Source organism: Pleurodeles waltl, chromosome 2_1, assembly GCF_031143425.1.
Source record: "Pleurodeles waltl isolate 20211129_DDA chromosome 2_1, aPleWal1.hap1.20221129, whole genome shotgun sequence".
Lineage (NCBI taxonomy): Eukaryota > Metazoa > Chordata > Amphibia > Caudata > Salamandridae > Pleurodeles > Pleurodeles waltl.
Window position 1 is genome coordinate 464,742,521 of NC_090438.1, and position 22,623 is coordinate 464,765,143.

Genomic DNA, 22,623 nt, shown 5'->3' on the forward strand with positions numbered 1-22,623 from the left:
GCATCGCAAGCCCTTTTTGATGCGCACTCACCCGTGAGGGGTCATTTTTGACGCACCCAAGGTACATTTTCACACTAACAGTTTTAGTGTGTGTTTAAAACTACTTAAAAACTCTTTTTGCATTTTTATTGATAACTTGACTCATGTATTGTGGATTTTTGTCATTTTGGTATCGATTTGTTTCGATAAATATTCTCTATTTTTCTAATCCTGTGTTGTGTCATTTTGTGGTGTTTTCATTAAGTTACTGTGTGTGTTGGTACAAATACTTTACACCTAGCACTCTTAAGTTAAGCCTACTGCTCTGCCAAGCTACCAAGTGGGTAAGCAGAGGTTAGCTGAGGATTATTCTCTTTTACCCTGACTAGAGTGAGGGTCCTTGCTTTAACAGGGGGTTACCTGACTGTCAACCAATGACCCCATTTCTAACAGCGCTATACAAAATGATGGTACTACTCTGGTTCCTCTATCTTCTCCAAAATTTCCCTTACCAAATACCCAAGAGATGGTTTAAAGAAATAGATGCAATAACGCATCAATTCCTATGGTATAATTCTCGCCTTCGGCTTGCGTTCTGCACTTGTCAAGGAGATGTGTATGAAGGAGGATTGGGAATGTCCAATCTCTATCTCTATTACTTAGCAATGCACTTGTTGGTAATTAATGACTGGCTGGGAGGTGTCTAGTCGGATCCAGCGTACCAACTTGAATGCCTGACAATGGGCTTCCCCAGACTGCTTGAGATGCTGTATGGTAACCCCCTGTCACGCAAGATCCCAGAAGTGACAAGAGTGGTGCTGTTGGGGTGGAGGGTGGCACAGGAGGCAACGGGATGGTGGCGACGACTCACCCAACAAACCCTGCTATGGCATGGGACATGCTGGGAGAGGTCTCAACACTGGATAGGTTCCAGAAATGGGACCATATAGGCATTTCACTTTTAGGAGACGTCCGGGCAGGCTCCCACATTCAGTCCTTTCAGGAGCTTCAGCGGCAGTACTCTCTCACCGGGACCCAATTCCATAGATACCTACAACTCAGACATGCACTGCGGGTACATGTTCAGGCTGGCTCTAACCTCCCCGAGTTTAGCCCTGTGGAGGCAAAATCCCTGATGGGTGGTTTATGCCAGGTGGAAATGTCTCAAATATACCACACCCTGGTCACTAATACAGCACAAACATTCAGTAGACTTCGAGAGAGGTGGGAGAGCTGGCCTGGCCACATAGAGGATGAGGACTGGCGGGGCACCTTGATGGCCCCAATAAACTTAACCATGACCTCCCGCCTTCGCGTGGTACAAACTTATTATCTACATACAGCATACCTCACACCTGATAAAATGCACAAAGCAGTTCTTCTACCTCGCACGGGCTGCCCCCACTGTGCAGGCCCTAATGCCACACATAGCAACCTACTGGCACGCTGTCACAGCCAAATCTCCAGAATCCTTCAGGTGGAGGTGGAGGCTGACGCTCTTGTTGGGTGTTCTGGAGGGAGTGGGGGCCAGTAGAGCCAAGTGGGCCTTTTTGTGAGTGGCGAAAAGAGACATTGCAGCTGGCTGGAAGATGGAGACGGCACCAGCACTTGCACAATGGCGACGTGGGGTGGACTGGTGTGCCCAACAGGAAAAATTGGTATATGAAGCAAGAGGGTGCCCAGCTAAGTATAACAGGGCGTGGGGGAAGTGGACAGGGACATGGAATATCCGTTCAACTGCTACGCCTTGGGTGTAACGACAATTGTGTGACACGTCCCTGACCAGAATAATCAGTAGCGATTATGTACCCATGCAAACTAAATGGGGTTTGTACACTAATATGCCTATGAGGTGCATATGTGACCTATTGTTGTTACGTTGTCATGCAAAACTAATAAAGTTGCTTGTAAAAAAAAGAGATCAAGTGATGATGAGAAAATGAAACATAGACATCTTGCCAGTAAGATGAAAATTAAAGTCACCAAGGAGAAACGGTGAAGAAGTACTATGAAGATGGGAAACTGTATCGTCAAGTACAATAATATAAGACAAGGAAGGGCCAAGGATCTGTAGATTAAGAAAGACAGTGGGCCAGACTTAGAAATTGGTGGAGGGGATACTCCATCACAAACAAGTAGCATAGTGAAAGCACCAAAATAAAATAGATGGGCACTTAATGGGGAATGTGGAAAGAACCAATTGATGATGAAAAAGAAGACTGACACCCCTTGCGGAGTGGTATAGCCAAGCAAGGTAAGAGAAAGTAGAAACAGACATAAATTGAACAGAATGAAATGAGGCATTGGAGGTAGACCAGCAAGTTTCAGTAATACATAAGAAATGGAGATTATGAGAAAGAAATATGTCTGATGTAGAAATATACCTACTAAATAGTGGTCTAGTATTCCAGAGACAGACTTAAGAAAAGAAAGAACATACTGTGGGGATAATGAAAACACGGGGAGGAATACAGTTAGCTAAACGAGCATAATTTGCATTGGGACATCTAATTGGGACATCTAACATGAGTTGAAATGACAGAAGTGAAGATATAAGGAAGAAAGAAGTTGAAGCCTATGGCTGTACTGCAGGATAGGGAAAGGGATGACCTATCAAATGATTAGCAGAATGAATGGGCCTGACCAAAGTTTCCAAGAGGTGACAGGAGCTAACAGAGTGATGTGTCCATTACAGGAACATCTGGGTGATTTAGAGATGAAAAGGAAATGGAATCAGAAAAACTTTCATGCATGTGTAGATCACTTCAGGGGTGCAACTGCCCAGGGAAGAGTGCACTGATAGCTAGAAGCACTGTGCAGGTTAGAAGAGGTTGATCCTGATAGAGCATGGAATGAGGAAATAGATGAGAGTGAGAGCAGTAGCAGGCAGGAAGCTGTGTTGCTAACAAGACACAAGTTTTGTCCTTGTTATCTCTCTGAATATACAGAACATGCACACAATGCCCACTTCAGCAGTATCAGTCACATCATTCAACTAATTACCCAAAAAAATCATAGCTATAATTTTTAGCACCGGGAAGATGACCAGAAATACAAAGTACTCTGAAAGCATCTGTTGGGGCAGGAATGCTCCCTGCATGATGTACTGTTGCGGTCCTCTAACCTAAATGCCCAACTGCGTGTATCTGGCATTCTAGTTTTGATATTGGCCCCTGTCCAATGCTAACATAGCATGTGTGCGAAAGCCAAGACCTACGTATTGACATGAGTAAGGTCTTGGACCTGTCCTGGCCCCGGAGGGGCACACAAAGCTTGCCCGCATTTGTTGGACAGTCAGAATATCATCCCTATCAGGGGGATAGTGTGATAAGTGAAAGGTGGAGGCACCATACAATGTTTATGAATCTGTTGTTATGACCAGATCTTTTTATCTGTGTCACATAAGTGGAGACCTACCAGCCACTTCGTTTAAGGTTCTACTGCTACATGCTAACCCAGATTCAAAAAGCTAACATTCCAGTGTACCTTTGCTTGCATTTATGCGTGTTTCCTGTGTGGTGCATACATAGCATGACTAAATAAACCAGAGAAATGGAGAGCTGTGGGTTCCAGTTAGAAAGCCCCTGGTCTGTTTATGTAAACAAGATTGAGGTATGATTGGTTTTCCAGACATTCAAAGTGTATTGCTGACATCCCTGAAGCTGGAGGGAGGAGTCCTAGACACCAGAGTGGGTAAAAAGTAAATAGTGCTCTCTTTAGAAATTTAGGGGGTCATTCTGACCCTGGCGGCCGGTGACCGCCAGGGTCACCGACCACGGGAGCACAGCCAACAGGCTGGCGGTGCTCCCAAGGGCATTCTGACCGCGGCGGTTCAGCCGCGGTCAGAAAGGGTAAACCGGCGGTCTCCCGCCGGTTTACCGCTGCCCCATTGAATCCTCCATGGCGGCGGAGCGCGCTCCGCCGCCATGGGGATTCAGACACCCCCTACCGCCATCCTGTTCATGGCGGGAAACCCGCCATGAACAGGATGGCGGTAGGGGGTGCCGGGGGGCCCCTGGGGGACCCTGCAGTGCCCATGCCAATGGCATGGGCACTGCAGGGGCCCCCGTATGAGGGCCCCACAAAGTATTTCAGTGTCTGCTTTGCAGTCACTGAAATACGCGACGGGTGCAACTGCACCCGTCGCACCCCTGCAACTACGCCGGCTCAATTCTGAGCCGGCGTCCTCGTTGCAGGGGCATTTCCGCTGGCCGGCGGGCGCTCTTTTGGAGAGCGCCCGCCGGCCCAGCGGAAATGTTTGAATGACCGCCGCGGTCTTTTGACCGCGGTGCGGTCATTTGTCGGCGGTACCTTGGCGGACGGCCTCCGCCGTCCGCCAAGGTCTGAATGACCCCCTTAGTTAGGTCATTTGATGCAAGGAGCTGCTACCTACCACTCCTGACACTTGCCAATCAGTAGAGGGTAGGTCAAAGGATCGGACTGCAGTCTCTGTAGTTGACTGTGTAGGGCCCTCTAGGTGAGTCCAGCTTTTTGTCTCACTCGCTGAGCACTCTCAGGCGTGGCTGTTGATAGCCAGGTGCCACATGCTCACATGCTCAAACCACTTTGCAGCTTTGTTAGGAGTGTTACTTCCTAGAAAAGACACTGATGTGAGGAACATCTCTCTAAACAGAGGCTGAGTCTGGAACACAGCTTAGAAAGAACACATGCATGAAAAACCAACCCAAACTGGTTCTGAAAATGTGGAGAAAGAATACAAATTGTTAGACCGGTCAGCTTTAGGGTGTTCTTCCCCAAACATATTGGCTTCTCCTCACATATTTGCTGAAATTATTTTTTGGGCATTAGGACTCTTTGCACTTTACCACTGCCAATCAGTGCTAAAGTGTTTGTGCTCTCTCTCAACCACAGCTGCTCCATAGGGGCTGAGGGGCTATGCCCCCTCATCTTTTGCCCCCCGACCCCCCACCAAGAAGTGTGTTTTTCAGGCTGAGCAAGGTCAGCCTGACAGACAAACTTCCTTTTCAGGTCAGGCAGCCATGCGCTAAATGCTCAGGTTCCTGGCTGCCTGAGCTGAACTTTGCTGGGTTGAGGATGTCACAGCTTCTGTGGGCGTGACCTCCTCTGCTCAATAAATGTCCTTGAGGCCCTGCCCCTCATGATGAGGGGAAGCGTCACTCATTGCCTCAGACCTGGTCACTTCAGTTTTAAGCCCTGAAGTGCCCAGGGCCGAGTGTCAATCAGTGACCCCTCGAGTCATCACAGAGTAGGGTGGGCTCAGCAGTCTCACTGACCCGATCCCAATCTATGACGAGGTTGGGGCTGCTGCCTTCCTCATTTGCTGAACTAAGGTTAGCTAATGAGGCAGCAGTGCAAACCTCCTGGGACCTCCAAGGCTTTGACCTGCTGCCTTCCCTAATTGGCTGACCTGCGGTTAACCAGAGGAAAGGCAGCAGTCCCAACTCTCCTGGGATCTCTGAGGCAGTGTGATATTTTTAAATTAATGTTTGATGCATGCTTATATGTTTGAATATTTTGTAATGTGTGTTGTGAATGGATATGTATGTGCATGTGTGAATGCATGGGTGTGAGTGAGTGTGTATGTGTGGGTGTGTATCCTGTCTGCTCTTCTCTTTCTTCAAATTACCAACTGCCACTTCTCTCTTTCCTAAACATGGTAAAATTGGCTTCCACCCAATTACCACATTTCATTTACTTATACATTTGTAGTAGAGTGGTACTACATGTACCCAGGGCCTATACATGAAATGCTAATATTGGGCCTGCAGCCTTTAATTTGCCACCCTCTTAAGTAGCCCATCTAAAAATGTCTGAGACCTGCCATAACAGCCTGTGTGAAGTTTTAAGCTGCCAATTTGACTTGGCAAAATAACCCCTTTGCAAGACCTAAACTTTCCTTTTGAATTAATTCATTTATTTATTTACAGTCTTATATAGCGCAAACAAGATCCCAAGGTTATCAGAGCGCCATACAGAGCTTAACAGAAAAAGTACATTAACAAAGTTACAAAGGAGTATTACCTAACACTATGGTATTATAATACATATACATCACCCCTAAGGTAAACCCGAGGCAACCCTTATGACAGGGTGCAGTGTATTTTAAAAGTTGGATATGTACTTTTAAGTTTGACATGTCCTGGTAGTGAAAAAAATTGTAACTTCATTTTTCACTACTGACTTTTTCTATGAGATTACCTTGGGTTGTTTTATTGCATTTAATTAATGAGAACATTATTTTGGAACAAGTATAATTGTCATGTGTGTTCTCAAAAGAATTTCAACTCAAAATACTCTTTAATGGAAAAGCCAGACTTTGAGTCACAATTGTCAAAATGCCACTCTTAGAAAGTTCACATTTCCTTATCCTAAGATTTGTTGCCTGCAGCCTGTGTCCTGGGTCACGGTCACACGTATGTGAACAGTTGGCAGTTAATTTACTGTATTCCCCCAGACAGTAAGGCAAATGGAGGCTAGTTCTTTGCAGCAGAATGGGCCATCCTGCCAAGATGGGAGTGGTGGAGCTGTCTCTACTCCACTAATATTTCAAAGGAGCTGCCTCAGCGCACTCATACAGAACTTCACACCATTTTTTTTATTAACCTAGACTGCTTGGTAAGGCATGGGGGGAGGAAATTCCAGAACCAACTTTACGGGGCGGGAGTTCTTCCACTTCAAAGATGACACTAGGTAAAAAATTAGGACCCTCAGACCCACTCTTCATTTCACTCCTACACCTCTGAAGAACAATTTGAGGGCCTGTCCAGTACTTCAGGGGACTGCCCTACTGCTTGAGACCTGCGTTGAGCTTCAGAGGACTGTTCTGCTGAATAAGGACTGTCTTGCTGCTCAGGACTACCAGAGTGACTCCAATGACTCTTTGGCTGGCCTTCTGTTCTAAGCTACAGGGACACAAAAGGTTCCAACAACTCGAACCTTGCACCTGGATCATGCCTAAATTGAGTCCTACCCTCCAAGTGGTGCCCTCCCAGTCCTTGACCCTTAGACGTGGTGCTAAGGGTACTCAAAGAGCCAAAACCCCAAACTGGGGACCTAAAAAATGTAAAGTCAAAAGTGCTTTGAAACCCAGCAGGAAACTGGGATCTACCTGCTCACCGATCTGCCCAAGGTGCATCATTGGTCATCTTTACTTTGCATTAGCTCCCACTACATTCCTCTCCACAGCAATAAATTCTGTTCAGCGGTTCCTCGCAGAAGGGGTATCTGGCTTCATGGTACCCTTGGTTGGTTACAGCTTGAGGCTTCAGCCTGCTGGACAGCTTCAACTCCCAAAAAGGTGACAAAGTACAAACAGTAATCTTCACTAATCTTCACCCCAACTGCATCCAGCCGCTCCCCCAACAACAACACATGCTCCTCGGACACTTTCAGCTGCTCTGCCCCCCGGAACTTTACTTCCTCAGATATTTTTCCTCACAATTTCTTCTTATTCCGAAGGTAAGCTGAAGACGAGCCAAATCCACCTTGTGTGTCTGACCTGTGCTCCATCGGCCGTAACTTTTGACATTGCCCCAATCTCATGTGATTAGATGCATGTGGTTGTTTCTTTGATCTTTTGGGCACTTGTTTTTACTAAAACAAAAAATTGTACCTCTGGTCAAATTGAATGGAATTTTGCTGTTTTAGTATCCAAAAGTTTATTCATTTTTTTCTATTTTTTTATATTAATGTGGGATTTTTCATGTGCTGTGTTTTAACTCTATTTCTGTTTGTGTCCAGCATAAATGCTTAGCACAGTGCCTCTAATTTAAGCCTGACTGCTTTTGTGCGAAGTTTTCAGAGGGTAAAGCACAGGTTTATTTGGTGTCTTGTGGTTCACCCTGACAAAGGATTGTAGTTGTTGCAGGAGTAGTATTTTACCCCCTGCACCCCAACCATTAACACAATTTATAACATGCAAATGAAAGCTACTAAGCCACTTGTTTTTCCAGTTCCAAGTTCTATTTAATGAATGAAGATGTCAGCGGCGGCCATCACAAATCTCAAGGGAAGGCAGGGGGAGAAGATGACGGGGATGGGGGTCATAATAAAATAATTTAAAACAATTAACCTGTCCTGCCACTGGCTGCGTCGCTCCTCTTCTCTCCTGATGGTGTCCCAGAATCTCCCTGGGACACCAGCATAGGTTCCACACACAATCCTGACACTGCTCTCTTGCTATACCAGGCATGAGAACAGCACCAGGATTGCTTTGAGCCACTTGGTCTGCAAATCAGACAGTGCATTGGAGTCTGTGCTGTTTCTCCAACCCGGCTGTGCAACACAGCTGGGTTGGAGAAACCTAAGTGTGCATGCCAGTTTGGCTGGCCTAAGTTGGCCGGCCAAAATAACATGTGCACTTAAGTGCACTCCACTCCTCCTCCCCCCTCCAATGGCTCAGCCCACCCCTGCCTACACACACTGGCTGAGCCAGCAGCTGAAAAATAAAACAATAATAAAATATTGTTTTATTTTTCAGCTGCTGGCTCTTAGCCCATGAGGCGACACTCCTTTGCCACTGTGGAGGAGCCACTCCTTGAAGATATTCTCTGCTGATGTCAGCTCAAATCCAGCTTCCCAGATGTGAGGAGACATCACCTGGGACCTGACCTGAAAGAAACAGCTGTTGTCCTGTCCTGAAGAGACTGGAGGCTAACCTGCATTAGAAGAACATGGAAGGAGTTAGTCAAGTATTCACAAAGAGCAGATTATCAGATCAAACTGAGGCACCTGATCCCAGAGCTGAGGGCTCATCCACCAGAGACTCACAAGAGAGTGACAGATGTGTTTCTGAAACAGAGAGTTGTTTCCCTCGCTGAAGCAGCTAACCTGTGGCACTGTCCAGTAGTGTGCCAGGGTGGACTGTGCCACTGTCATCCCTGAACGTGGCTAGTTCTTGGAACACACCTGAAGGATGCCTGAGCTAACAGCGCTGCTGTGTTGTGCCTGAGATTCTGCTGCTGCAAGTTAGAAATCTGGAACCTAAATGCAGATGATAGGCTTCGGGGCCAGAATGTAGCAGTAGGTTGTTGGGAGAGGGTGGACGCAGCGAGATAAAACTGTCATTAAAAATGAACTTTTATTCCGCAGTAGGCAGTAGCTTGGAGGACCCTTCTGATTTTCCACTATTGACATTTGCCACTTTCAGAGCTCGTTCTTACACCCCCTTCTTCTCACATTACCTCCCTGAGAGAGAACATGCAGCCTCCTATAAATAAGCCTTCACCTGTTTTATGATTAAATATATTTCTGTACCTATTTCACTCATTTCTAATGTAGGCATGCCTTGCCTTCAAAAACCTGTGTTTGAGAATCAGAATGTATTCCAATAAAACAGACCAGCTCTTGCATTACTTCTGAGCCAATAAAACCACGTCTTAGTGGTGAAGCAGAGGTGCAGGGCCCCAAACGCATGCATGGAAGGAGGGCGTCCATTCTCACTTCTTGGTTAGTAAAAGACAGCCATACTTGGGGGGCATTGGTCCTCACACACTCCTGGGACCAGAGCTACTGCATCTGCTGCACTAATGATGGCTTTGCCCTGCCCCTTGCTACAGAACAAGAGTGAAGTGAACAGTACACCATACCGTAATTTATAATCCTAACTTCTACATATCGAGGTAATGAAATTACATACGTTCAACGGTACCATAGCTCTTCTGTTTATGGAAGCGTTTTTGTCCCCTTGTTATAAAGTAATACATCTTAAAATTCATACATCTTAAAACTCACATCTGGAATTATATAACCATTTCCTGATCCCGCTCTTAGAATATTCATCTGGGCGTCTGTACTGGCAATGAGAGAGCACCTGTTGGATTCAGATCTACTACAAAAGTCAGGCAGCACCTGTAAAGCGTTTTATTCACACCTGCACCACTTCTGAATCCAGTGAGTGTACAATAGGCCGGTTGCATACGAATAAGGAGGTCACTGGTCCAGAGGACTACGTGTGTAAGTAAGATGCAGGCAGGCAGGGATGAGAGTACTTTAAGGGGGACATGAGCATTTTAAGACAGAAGAATGGGGAGGGACAGATAAGTAAAAGCCTGTATGGTCCTTTCAAGTTACTTACCAGCTCTTAGGACACCGAGGCTCACAGTATCCCACTTCCATCAGCTCAAAAAACTATAGGATCAAAGGACGTCTGTCTCGGCTTCCACTCCTTATCCGGTTGGGCTTCAGCTCTGCCCTATTTATTTTAAGGTTCCCGATAGAAAATGAACACACAACAAAAAAATGAACAAAGCAAGTCTCACAAACCCCCTTGACAATTGGGACCAAATAGAGTGTAAAGCAAACCAAGTAACTGACAGATTTATGAGCTAATATAGAGTTGAGTTGCATTACTATGGCAACCAGTACCAGTGATGTCATGAGCCAGAAACCCAAATCTCATTATGCATCCTACAAGGCATATTTCACCAACCAAAGGTATTCCAGATTGTTTTCATCTTGTACAGCAAAGGTGTTCATGTTGTTTCGTTTGCACGCGTGTTCCTATGGCAACAAGCTGAAAACGTTCCTCCTCGTTCCACAGCGAGGGAGAAACCTTGTAATTACGTCTAAAAAGCCAGTCAAACATTTCAAATTCGCACTGTTTTTCTTCTAGAAAAATGTTGCCAAGCATACCGTTTTCAGCCATCGGTTCCCCTGTCCGCAAAGTGTTTTGAAACTGCTTAGCAATCGTTCACAGCGGGCCTGAGTATGAGTTTAATTTGCCGGGCCTCAATCATGCTCTATAAAATGGCTAGTTTATCCACGGTTCGTAATTTGCGTTTGTAAAATTAAATCAGCATTTTAGAGCCCGAAAATAAAACAAATTTGACTTTGAGGAGAGAGCGGGCACAGGGCTCAATCATGGCTTAATTTGAGCCGGTGGTTTCTGGTGCGGGGCTCCAGCACTTATTTTTGATGGCAGGCACTGAGGGCCTGATTACGACCTTTGCGGAGGGGATTACTCCGTCCCAAACATGACCGATATCCCGCCTGTCGTTTTACAAGTTCCATCGAATATATTGGAACTTGTAATACGGCGAACTGGATATCCGTCACGTTTCGGACTGAGTAATCCCCTCCCCCAAGGTCATAATCAGGCCCTTAGTTTTCTGCATCAGTCATTTACAGGGCGCAAAAGACAACTATGGGAAAGACGAGGAAGAGAAAGATGGAAAAGCGTCATCAAGGGGGAAAGCAGAAAGCTGCAAGAGTGAGCTGAAGGGGTGAGGAGGAGTGAGCTGAAGGGGCAGGGAGTGGCTGTAAATGCATTAAATAGGACTGAGATAACTTTAGGATTACGCTGTCTCAGTATTCTGTGCTCCCACAGAGGAGCTTTGGGCACAGGCACGTTTTTATTTACAAATTAAGCACTGGGCTAAATAAAATGTTAATGAGAAGAAGACATATGGAAGTATTGGAATCATAAACTGCTCACCACACACAACAGCACACTTAGGTGGTCATCATGAGTAAATCAATCAGTAATTTGTTAAGCACACTACTCACCCGGTAGGGTCTCAAGGTGCTGGGGGGGGCTCCTGCTCCGCCATGCCACTGCAGACAACGTGCAGAGCAGGACCGCCAAATTATGACCACGGCGGTGAATAGGCTGCAAAGCAACCAGTTCACTGCCTGTACCGCCAGGGCGGTGGGACCACGGCAGTCCACTTTATACCACCAATGGTATTATGAGCCTCCTTTCACCAGGGATTTCCTGGCAGCAACACTGCCAGGATATCCCTGGCGGAAAGGATACTGATGACAGGAATTAACATTCCTGTCACCAGTATGCAACTCCCCCACCCCATAGACACCACCCTCCCCTAAACCCCATACATACTCCCGCCCCCACCCACACATGCACACACCACACACAGACTCAGACATCCATGCACACACATTCACACACATACACACACCCACGATGCCCCAACCTCCCACTGACACGCATTCACACATTCACACAGATACGTGGACACACACAAACACCCTCCCCTCCATTCACACACACTTACAGCCCCATTCAGGCACACAACACTTGACATCCCGCTACCCACCTCTCCCGCCTCCCCTGTCGGATGATCACCTGCTCGTGGTGCTCGCCCGGGAAAGAACGGGGTCCATGGGGCCTGCTTCACCGGCACCGCCTGTCACCAAAACACCGCCACGTCGATTACAAAGTTGAAATACTGCGGGCGGTGTTGTGATGACATGACGGTGCCAGCGGAGCAACCTCCACTAGACCGCCAACTGCCAGGATGGTTGCTGGTGGCTTTCCGCCCAATTTATGGCGGAGAGCTGCCAGGAGTCATAATATGGCGGTCTCAAGACTGTCATCAGTGGCGGTCTCCTGGCCGGCGTGACTTTGTCATGCTGCAGGCTTCTGTGGCATCTCCCGCTCAGGCCACGGTGGGGGCTGCGGTTGGTGTTTCGGGTCACGGGGCCCACAGCGGCCCTTTTTTCCGTCCGTGCTCTGTTTTCTCTGCCACAGCGATGCCGGAGGCCCGGATTGGGCATCAGTCCTCGCCGTGCATAATGAGAGGCGTGGGTGTTGTCACAGGGTGCCCGCACCCCCCCTCAGTCTTTCCACTCACCTGGTGCCCGATTCTATGGCCTTCTCTTTTTCCTTCTTTCTGGAGGAGCCATGATTTCTCTTCCCAGCTTACCATTCTCCTTCACCTTCCCTGCATGCATATGTTCACCTGACCATAATGGTGTCTTTTCTACATTGTTCTATAGACCCTTTCCCAATCCAAGATAGCAGTACTCTTCTTCCTGAATGTCACTTCCTGTCAAGGGGTATATAAGGTGATAGATTTGTCTTCTCTTTGCATTGCAACACTTCTCCTGTGGTGGTCACGCTCCAACAGGTTTGCTATTGGACTCCAGTTTTCGCTCCTGTTTTTACCTCTGTTCTTCCTGTGAAATTCCTGGCATTGAAGTCCTGATTTTCTTGTTTCCTTCTTCTGTTCCAGGGAGTTCCTGTCTGTAGTTTTTTTCCCTATGGGTTTTTCCTCTGGGACTCCTTCTGGAGGGCACGGACTGTGGTGGCTTACTACTGTCAGCAGCACCATGGCTACCGGAAGGGGTTGTCTCTACCTTGGCCAGAGTAGGACTTGCAAGAACAAAGGCCGCACACCATCCCCATCTGCCCTGTACGGTAAGCCAAAGACAAATCGTGACAGACTTTGGCGTTCAACAGTTTTGACCGCCGAAGTCATAATGAGGGCCTTAATCATGTAAGGAGAATCATCCCTAGCAAAGAACCGTGGTACCTGCAGTAGGCTAATTATGACACACTAGCCCTCAGTTAACTCAGAGTGCTGAATTCGTGGGTAAATAGCATGGCATAATAATAATGTTACTTTGTGATATTGACATTGTTTCTATGGTCAATGCACAAAGGAATGGGAAAAAGCTTGCAGTTGATGTAGTCGAAAAGTTTGTGTTGTCCCTCATGTCACAGAAATCATCCATACATGACAATGTATGCATTATGTTAACCAAAGTATTCATAGTTTGATTGTAGAAAGATGCATTGAGAAGACATTTTAAATGTGCATTTGCTTAGACTAATGTATAAACCCTGGTGGTAGCAAGGGTTGATTAAATATTAGAAGGATTTAATTGATATTATGTTAATTTAGATTCTAGACATAAAATGTATTGAAATGATATTGAATTTCTAATGATTAATGATTTAAATATGTGTGCAAAACTAGAGAAATGCAGATCTACGTTATACTGACTGAAACATATAAATACAGTCTCTTAGTTTAGAGTTACTGTAACATGAATATTACTGAAGAATTATTAATGTCAAATTTGCAAGTTTACATATTAAAATGTGTGTATTAGAACGCATTAAACAAATGTGCTGTTCGAACTCACTTGCATTAGCCTAAGTGAGGCCTGCTAGGCTCTGTATTTCGTGACTGTGCACAGAATGCTAATTCATTCTGTTAACATGAATTTCCCTTTCAAACTTTGTTTCTACGAGATTCGTTTGGTAATAGACTTCTATTGTTTGACACATAGAGAGATGTATATATTTGACCTTGGATGTGGAACACCCTGGACTGTGGACTAGCAAATTAAACATTTGTTTCAATCTTGCCACATGGATGGATAAAATTCTCATGACACACCTGGGAAATAATTTGATTGTTTCAACTTGGAGTTTTGTGATTAATTTCTATTGGAAGATGCCCCTTCAACATCAAGTAAACTGTTGTCCTGCATGAATCAGACTGCTCTATGAACTTTGATATAGTGATGACCAGTTGGACTTTAGTCAGATTCCCATTCAGAATACAGAAGTATTGCAGAACACTGCATGCTGAGCCCCTGGAAAGGTATCTTCCTCTCTGCTCTTGCCCCTTTGAAATGCCTTTCTGGCACCAAGAGATTTTTCCTTAATCCTTTGCAGAAGACTCTTGACTGAGCATCTGACATGCTGAAGCTTTCCCTTTTTACCTATATTTTGCCAACTTTAGTTAGTAACCTGTTGCCCAAGATTATCTTTTTCAAAATTATTTTAGCTCTTTTTGTCTTTTGCCAGCATTTGTTTTGCCCCACCCATTTTATCCCTTGATTTTACCAATAGTAGGGATTTCCCAGTGCCCAGCAAAATTGAACTTTGATGATATGAACTGCATTAATGCTTGTCAAAGATGAGCAACATTTATTTTCTACATCTCAAATTCACTTGTTTATGTTTTGTATTGTCCTTGTAGAATGCTTAGTTTTACTAATGTTAGTTTGTTTGAACTTATTTTGTCACCTTGGGCAACCCTTGGTGAATCTGTATCTTTATACTACTGTCTTGCAAATTGTCTACATCACACTAAGCTTGAGTTTGTAATCAACCCCTTAACTTTATTCCTGACTGGTGTTTTCCTTGTATGACCACATTGGTCATACTGTGTAAAGTAATTGGTTAGTATTGAAATTGTGTTGTATGGTTCTACCACTTCCTATGCAGGGTCCAAAGATCCGTTGACCTTTTTGAGCATTGATTCCTGCGAAGGATGAAAGTGCTCCAGCACAGTAACAAGGTTACCATATATATTAAAACATCAGGTGCCCTTGGGGTGCAAGAGACTTGTGAGCCCATTTTTTGTATCCTCAGTTCATTAAGGTATTATAGAAGGGGCCACATATGCTTGTGCAGCCCTTTCCATAGTAATGATAATGCTGGTGCACATGTCGTGCCAGCGCTATCATAAAAAAGCATTTTTTCATTTGCATGAGGGCGTGGCCTATGCAAATGAGGAAATCACTTCAGCACTGCTCCCACGCTGTATTATGGACTCAGTTGCGGAGGTGAACATGCCTTTAGAAGGAGCACTGACAGTTTGCCAAAAATAGGTGGCGCAGTATCAGTGAGTGCCCTGAGGGCAGCCCGTGGACCCCACAGATATTCCCCTGCAGGCAGGTGCAGTTGTTCACTGCACATGCCTGCCAGGGAATCAATCACCCCTTTTCAAACTGCCAGTGGGTTGCTGCCTGCATTGTGAAACACTGAGCAGCTTTGAAGTTGCCTCTGTATTTTATTGAATGAGCTGCCGCCAGGCAAGTCAAATGGGAGTTCACGGATGCCCTGGGGTCAGTGAATTCACTGCAATAGGGTGCACCTGTTTAAAGGTGCTCTGTGGTGCAAAATAAGAGAGTTCACTCTATCACTAATATGGGTTATGGTTGCAAAGTTTCCTCCAGCAAAACACAACCTGTATTTTGATGGAAGCCACGTGTCACAGAATTTCTTAAATGTGATAAAGTATACTTGCACCACTCAAAACCCTATCAGTGGCAGACAAGTACATAGATTTTGCTACCATGCATTTCTGGTATCATAAAAACAATGCTAATTTGGAGCGCATGTGAAACAAAAATGGGGAATGTGTTAAAATGTGTCAGAGAAAGAGCAGTCCTCAACATTTTCATCCTTCACAGGAATCATTGTTCATCGAGGCTGACTGACCTTTGACTATGAAACAGGGTGTGGTAGAACCATTCAACTCAATTTCAATACAGACCAATTAAATTAAACAGTGTGACCCCTTTGGCCACACAAGGAAAACTCCAGTCAGAAATGAAGTCAATTAAGTCAGAAAAAAAGTCAGTCATGTAAATTACTTTCAAGGCAAAGTTATAAAGATAGAATATCACCAAAAGTTGCCCACGGCACCAAAACGAATTCAGGTGAACTAACATTAATAATACTAAGCATTCAAAGAGGAAAACACAAAACATTAATAATATGAACTGGGGTATAGATAGTAAGAGTTGTTCGGGCTAAGCAGGCACCAAAACGAATTCAGGTAAACTAACATTAATAAAACTAAGAATTCAAAGAGGATGTTAGACTTTTCATCCTTGGCGTGGTCTCCCCTAACTTGTTGCCTCTGTTTCCCAGGGTATTGAGGTGTGCTGGACTCTGTTTTCGCTGTTTTTGTTACTCTGGGCACTTTACCACTGCTTTCCAGTGCTAAAGAGCAAGTGCTTCTGTATTCAATGTGTATGCAATTGGCTTTCCATGATTGGCATATTTGATTTACTGGTAAGTCCCTAGTACAGTGCACTAGAGATGCCCAGGGACTGTAAATCACATGCTACTAGTGGGCCTACAGCACTGGTTTTGCCACACACATTAGTAGCTCTGTAAACATGGCTCAGACCTGCCACTACAGTGTCTGTGTGTGCAGATTTAAACTGCCACTTAGACTTGGCAAGTGTACCCACTTGCCAGGCCTTAACCTTTCCTTTTCTTTCATGTAAGAAACCCCTAAGGTAGGCCTTAGGTAGCCCCATGGGCAGGGTGAAGTGTATGTTTAAGGTAGGAAATATACTAATGTGTTTTATATGTCCTGACAGTGAAATACTGCCAAATTAGTTTTTCACTGTTGCAAGGCCTATCTCTCTCATAGGTTAACATGGGGGCTACCTTTAAAAATGATTGAAGCGTAGATTCCCTCTGGGAGCAGATAGACATGTGGAGTTTGGGGTCTCTAAGCACACAATTAAAAAATACATCTTTTAGTAAAGTTGGTTTTAAGATTGTGGGGGTGATTCTAACCCTGGCGGTCGGTGTTAAAGCGGCGGGCAACACGCCAACAGGCTGGCGGTAAAAAATATGGAATTCTGACCCTGGCGGGAACCGCCAACACAGACAGCCACTTTAACACTCCGCCCGCCACGGCGGTACAAACAAACAGCGCGGCGGTCACCGCCAACAGCCAGGCGGCAGACAATGTACCGCCCACACTATCACAACTCACCAATCCGCCACCATTTCCGGGGCGGGAGCACCGCCGATAAAAACACGGCGGAAACAGACTACGAACGGGAAAACGCTCACCACTACGCACTCCAGGAGGAAGGAGGACAGCATGGAACCCGAATTAAACATCCTACCTGCTCTCGTCTACCTTCTCATCTACCACGAGTACGAAGTCCGGCGCAGACGACAACGGTGAGTACTGCACCTACGACACACGGGAGGGGGGAGGACGAAAGGTTACGGGCACACACATATGCGACCCCCCCCCCCCAACTATGTACACACCAATGCAGAGCAACAAGTCACAGTGACACCACCCAAACACCCCAGAAAAATGCTAGGACATAATCAAATTTGGAATAAATATTTATGTACCAAAAAGGTCCTGAAAAATATCGTACAACCATGAAAGATATTCACAACAAAACAAATGACATACACATCAGTGTATAACTGAAGTAACAAGTCCTGCACATCCTACGAATTCATCATGTCCGTGGGCCAAAGTTTTGAGAAACAAGGGCAAAGCCCACACAGGAGACCTGAGTCCTTTGGAGAGAACACTGCAGGGGCATCAGATGTTAAAAACTACAGGCACCTCAGGGGGAAGGGAAGGGGGGGGCACCACAGCCACATGAGTCCACGACGCCAGATCCACGAGGAGCAACCATGCCCACTGTACCATCTCAATGAGTGCAAAGCCACAGTCTCTCAATGTCTCTACAGTGGGTGGGCTGCCCACTGGACCATCCTGGGGAGTGCAAAGCCACAGTCTCTCAATGTCTCTACAGTGGGTGGGCTGCCCACTGGACCATCCTGGGGAGTGCAAAGCCACAGTTTCTCAATGTCTCTACAGTGGGTGGGCTGCCCACTGGACCATCCTGGGGAGTGCAAAGCCACAGTCTCTCAATGTCTCTACAGTGGGTGGGCTGCCCACTGGACCATCCTGGGGAGTGCAAAGCCACAGTCCATCAGGTGGATGACAGTCTCCACTGGTCAAGGAGGAGGCATGGTGGGCACAGTGAACCATAAACAGTGATTGAGACGGCGGTGCCCAGCGGAGCGGTGCTTGAGATGAAGGGCCCAGCGGAGCGGTGCTTGAGAGGAAGGGCCCAGCGGAGCGGTGCTTGAGATGAAGGGCCCAGCGGAGCGGTGCTTGAGAAGAAGGGCCCAGCGGAGCGGTGCTTGAGATGAAGGGCCCAGCGGAGCGGTGCTTGAGACGGCGGTGCCCAGCGGAGCGGTGCTTGAGATGAAGGGCCCAGCGGAGCGGTGCTTGAGATGAAGGGCCCAGCGGAGCGGTGCTTGAGATGAAGGGCCCAGCGGAGCGGTGCTTGAGATGAAGGGCCCAGCGGAGCGGTGCTTGAGAGGAAGGGCCCAGCGGAGCGGTGCTTGAGATGAAGGGCCCAGCGGAGCGGTGCTTGAGAGGAAGGGCCCAGCGGAGCGGTGCTTGAGACGGCGGTGCCCAGCGGAGCGGTGCTTGAGAAGAAGGGCCCAGCGGAGCGGTGCTTGAGATGAAGGGCCCAGCAGAGCGGTGCTTGAGATGAAGGGCCCAGCGGAGCGGTGCTTGAGAGGAAGGGCCCAGCGGAGCGGTGCTTGAGACGGCGGTGCCCAGCGGAGCGGTGCTTGAGATGAAGGGCCCAGCGGAGCGGTGCTTGAGATGAAGGGCCCAGCGGAGCGGTGCTTGAGAGGAAGGGCCCAGCGGAGCGGTGCTTGAGATGAAGGGCCCAGCGGAGCGGTGCTTGAGAGGAAGGGCCCAGCGGAGCGGTGCTTGAGACGGCGGTGCCCAGCGGAGCGGTGCTTGAGAAGAAGGGCCCAGCGGAGCGGTGCTTGAGATGAAGGGCCCAGCAGAGCGGTGCTTGAGATGAAGGGCCCAGCGGAGCGGTGCTTGAGAGGAAGGGCCCAGCGGAGCGGTGCTTGAGACGGCGGTGCCCAGCGGAGCGGTGCTTGAGAAGAAGGGCCCAGCGGAGCGGTGCTTGAGATGAAGGGCCCAGCGGAGCGGTGCTTGAGATGAAAGGCCCAGCGGAGCGGTGCTTGAGATGAAGGGCCCAGCGGAGCGGTGCTTGAGAGGAAGGGCCCAGCGGAGTGGTGCTTGAGATGAAGGGCCCAGCGGAGCAGTGCTTGAGACGGCGGTGCCCAGCGGAGCGGTGCTTGAGAAGAAGGGCCCTGTTCAGTGGTGCTCTTCTTCACCGCGGGCCCTGTTCAGCGGTGCTCTTCTTCACCGCGGGCCCTGTTCAGCGGTGCTCTTCTCCACGGCGGGCCCTGTTCAGCGGTGCTCTTCTCCACGGCGGGCCGTGTTCAGCGGTGCTCTTCTCCACGGCGGGCCCTGTTCAGCGGTGCTCTTCTCCACGGCGGGCCCTGTTCAGCGGTGCTCTTCTTCACGGCGGGCCCTGTTCAGCGGTGCTCTTCTTCACCGCGGGCCCTGTTCAGTGGTGCTCTTCTTCACCGCGGGCCCTGTTCAGCGGTGCTCTTCTCCACGGTGGGCCCTGTTCAGCGGTGCTCTTCTCCACGGCGGGCCCTGTTCAGCGGTGCTCTTCTCCACGGCGGGCCCCGTTCAGCGGTGCTCTTCTTCACCGCGGGCCCTGTTCAGCGGTGCTCTTCTTCACCGCGGGCCCTGTTCAGCGGTGCTCTTCTCCACGGCGGGCCCTGTTCAGCGGTGCTCTTCTCCACGGCGGGCCCTGTTCAGCGGTGCTCTTCTCCACGGCGGGCCCTGTTCAGCGGTGCTCTTCTTCACCGCGGGCCCTGTTCAGCGGTGCTCTTCTTCACGGTGGGCCCTGTTCAGCGGTGCTCTTCTTCACCGCGGGCCCTGTTCAGCGGTGCTCTTCTCCACGGCGGGCCCTGTTCAGCGGTGCTCTTCTTCACCGCAGGCCCTGTTCAGCGGTGCTCATCCAGCAGGTCAAGGGAGCCAGACCTGGCCTGGACTCCCTGCTCAGTCGCCCTTGGACCGTGACGTTTCTGGACCCTTCGGGGACGGACTCCTGGCCTCCTTAGTGTCCTCCTTCCCAGCTGGGATGTGGTATGTGGGGTCCACCTTCTCCGCGCTCCTGCTGCCCTTCCGCTCCTTTGATGGGGCTCTCGGGCCCTTGCCTCCCCTAGATGGTGTGGGTGGTGAAGTGGCCGCACATTGCTCCTTGGGGGCAGCCCTGTCGGTCCTCGCACGGCGGCCCTTGTTTTTGCGGGTCCTCTTGCCGGGGGGGGGGGCTGGACGTGTCCTTGCTGCTGATCGATGTGTCACTGCTGGCAAAGGGTGGGCTCCAGAACCCATGCACAACAGTGACACCCGAAGCTGGGCTGGTGGTGGCTGCGGTGCTCTTGGGACTCTTTGAAGATGGATGGGGGAGCTCATCGGGGGAAAAGAGGTCAAGGTTAGCCATGAAAAGTTTTTTAGGGCCAAGGTAAAGGGTAGGAGAAGTGGAGATGGAAGTGGAGGTAGAGGAGGTGGTTGTAGGAGAGTCAGGTGTGCTGTCATTGGGTGAAGGTGCTGGTGCTGTAGGCTGTCGTGAGGTGGATGGCTGTTGGGTGGGTGGCTGCCTGCGTTTGTGTGTCTTGGAAGAGGGGGTGACAGACACAGTGGGAGAGGACACAGGGGACGTGTAAATGGCAGTGGGGGTGGTGACTGCACGAGTGTGGACTGTACTGGAGGGTGACGTGGTGATGGAAGCACTGGCTAATGTTGGGGTGCATGCAGGTGTGAGTGTAGACGTCACAGGGAGGGAGGAGGGAGACGAGGAGGAGGGGGACACAGGGGTGGCAGTGGCTGTTGGCATGTCTGCATCTGGGTGTTGCTTGGGTGAGTGTTTGTGGGATCTGTGGTGCTTGTGTTTGGATGAGCTGCTCTTGGGTGTTGAGGTGTGTGCAGGCTGGTCTGATGGTGTGGATGGGATAGGCTGAGGAACAGGAGACAGAGAAAGGCTGGAGGCAGTAAGAAGATTGAGGCTGGAAACAGGGACAATGGCTGCCATCAGTGCTGAGGCCAGAGCAGTGAACGCTCGTTGATGGGCAGCCTGACCCGAATGAATGCCCTCCAGGTACGCATTGCTCTGTTGCACCTCCCTTTGCACACCCTGGATGGCATTCAAAAGGGTCGTCTGCCCAACAATGAGCGTCCTTACCAGGTCAATGAGCTCCGCACTGAGGGCAGCAGGGGCAACAGGGGCAGGGGCTGAGGTGCCTGGGGCGAAGGAGACGCGCGCCTTCCTGGGCGAACGGGCACGGAGCGAAGACTGAGGGGCTGCTGGGAGGGCGGGGCTGGTGCACTGGGTGGCGGCTGTACCTGTAGAGGCGGGGGGCACGGATGTTGCCGCCACCCCTAGGGAGCTCCCATCCGAGGACGTGTCGGTTTCGCTGCTCTCACCAGCGGTCCCCGTCGTGGTGCTCCCCTCGCCCTCCGGATCACTGGTGCCCTCGGTGTCTGTTCCTGGGCCCACCGGGGCCTTGTGTCCTGCAGCTCCCTCGTGCTCCGATGCCAAATCTCCTCCGCCTGATGATGCTAATGCACACATGCACAAGAAGATGAAGAGAAAGGGTGGGGGGAGAAAAAAGAAGACCAGGTTGAGTGCATGCAATGTCAACACCGTTGGCGGAGAGGACAGACACAGGTGCCTAATGCACTAAGCCGCGCATTCGGGGTACACTACTCAGTACTACTGACTAAGACAACAGGCCAAGAGACGTCAAACGCGCACATGGGAGATGCTGGACCTTCAATGGCTGTACTTGTCACCCTACCGAGGTGGGGGCCGGGGGCACAGGGCCATGCCTAAGGGAGAGGACTACACTACAGAAAGCGCCCTGGCCTAATGTCACCCACAGCCCTCCTCCCCCTCCCATACGCCTCCACTGCGCAGAAAGATAGGAGAATGTGCTGATACTCACCCCCTTGTGTCTGCTGTGATGTCTTAAAGCGCCCATCCAATTCAGGGTAGGTCACCGCCAGGATCCGGGACATCAGGGGGGTCATGGTGTGACTGGCACCCCTCCTAGGTTGGGAGGCCATCCCCAGCAGTGTTTCTGCGGTCTTCCTTGTTCCGCGGCGGATGTCCTCCCACCTCTTGCGGCAGTGGGTGCCCCGTCTGTTGTGGACCCCCAAGTTCCGGACTTCCTTGGCGATGGCACGCCAAATCTCGATCTTCTAATGGGCGCTGACCTATTTGACATGTACAGGGTGGAAAGGAGGAAATCATCAATGACCTGCATGTTAGATGTAATTGGCCCCCCCCCACCCACTTTGCCATATGGCACATGCTCTCATCTGTCGGGCGTTGCACTCCTCATTCGCCCCCCACCCCACCAACTTACATCCACCCCAATCCACACAGGCATAGCCCATTCCATGTGCACCCGGTGTACTCACTTGTTGGTCTGGAGGACCGTAGAGTAGCGCA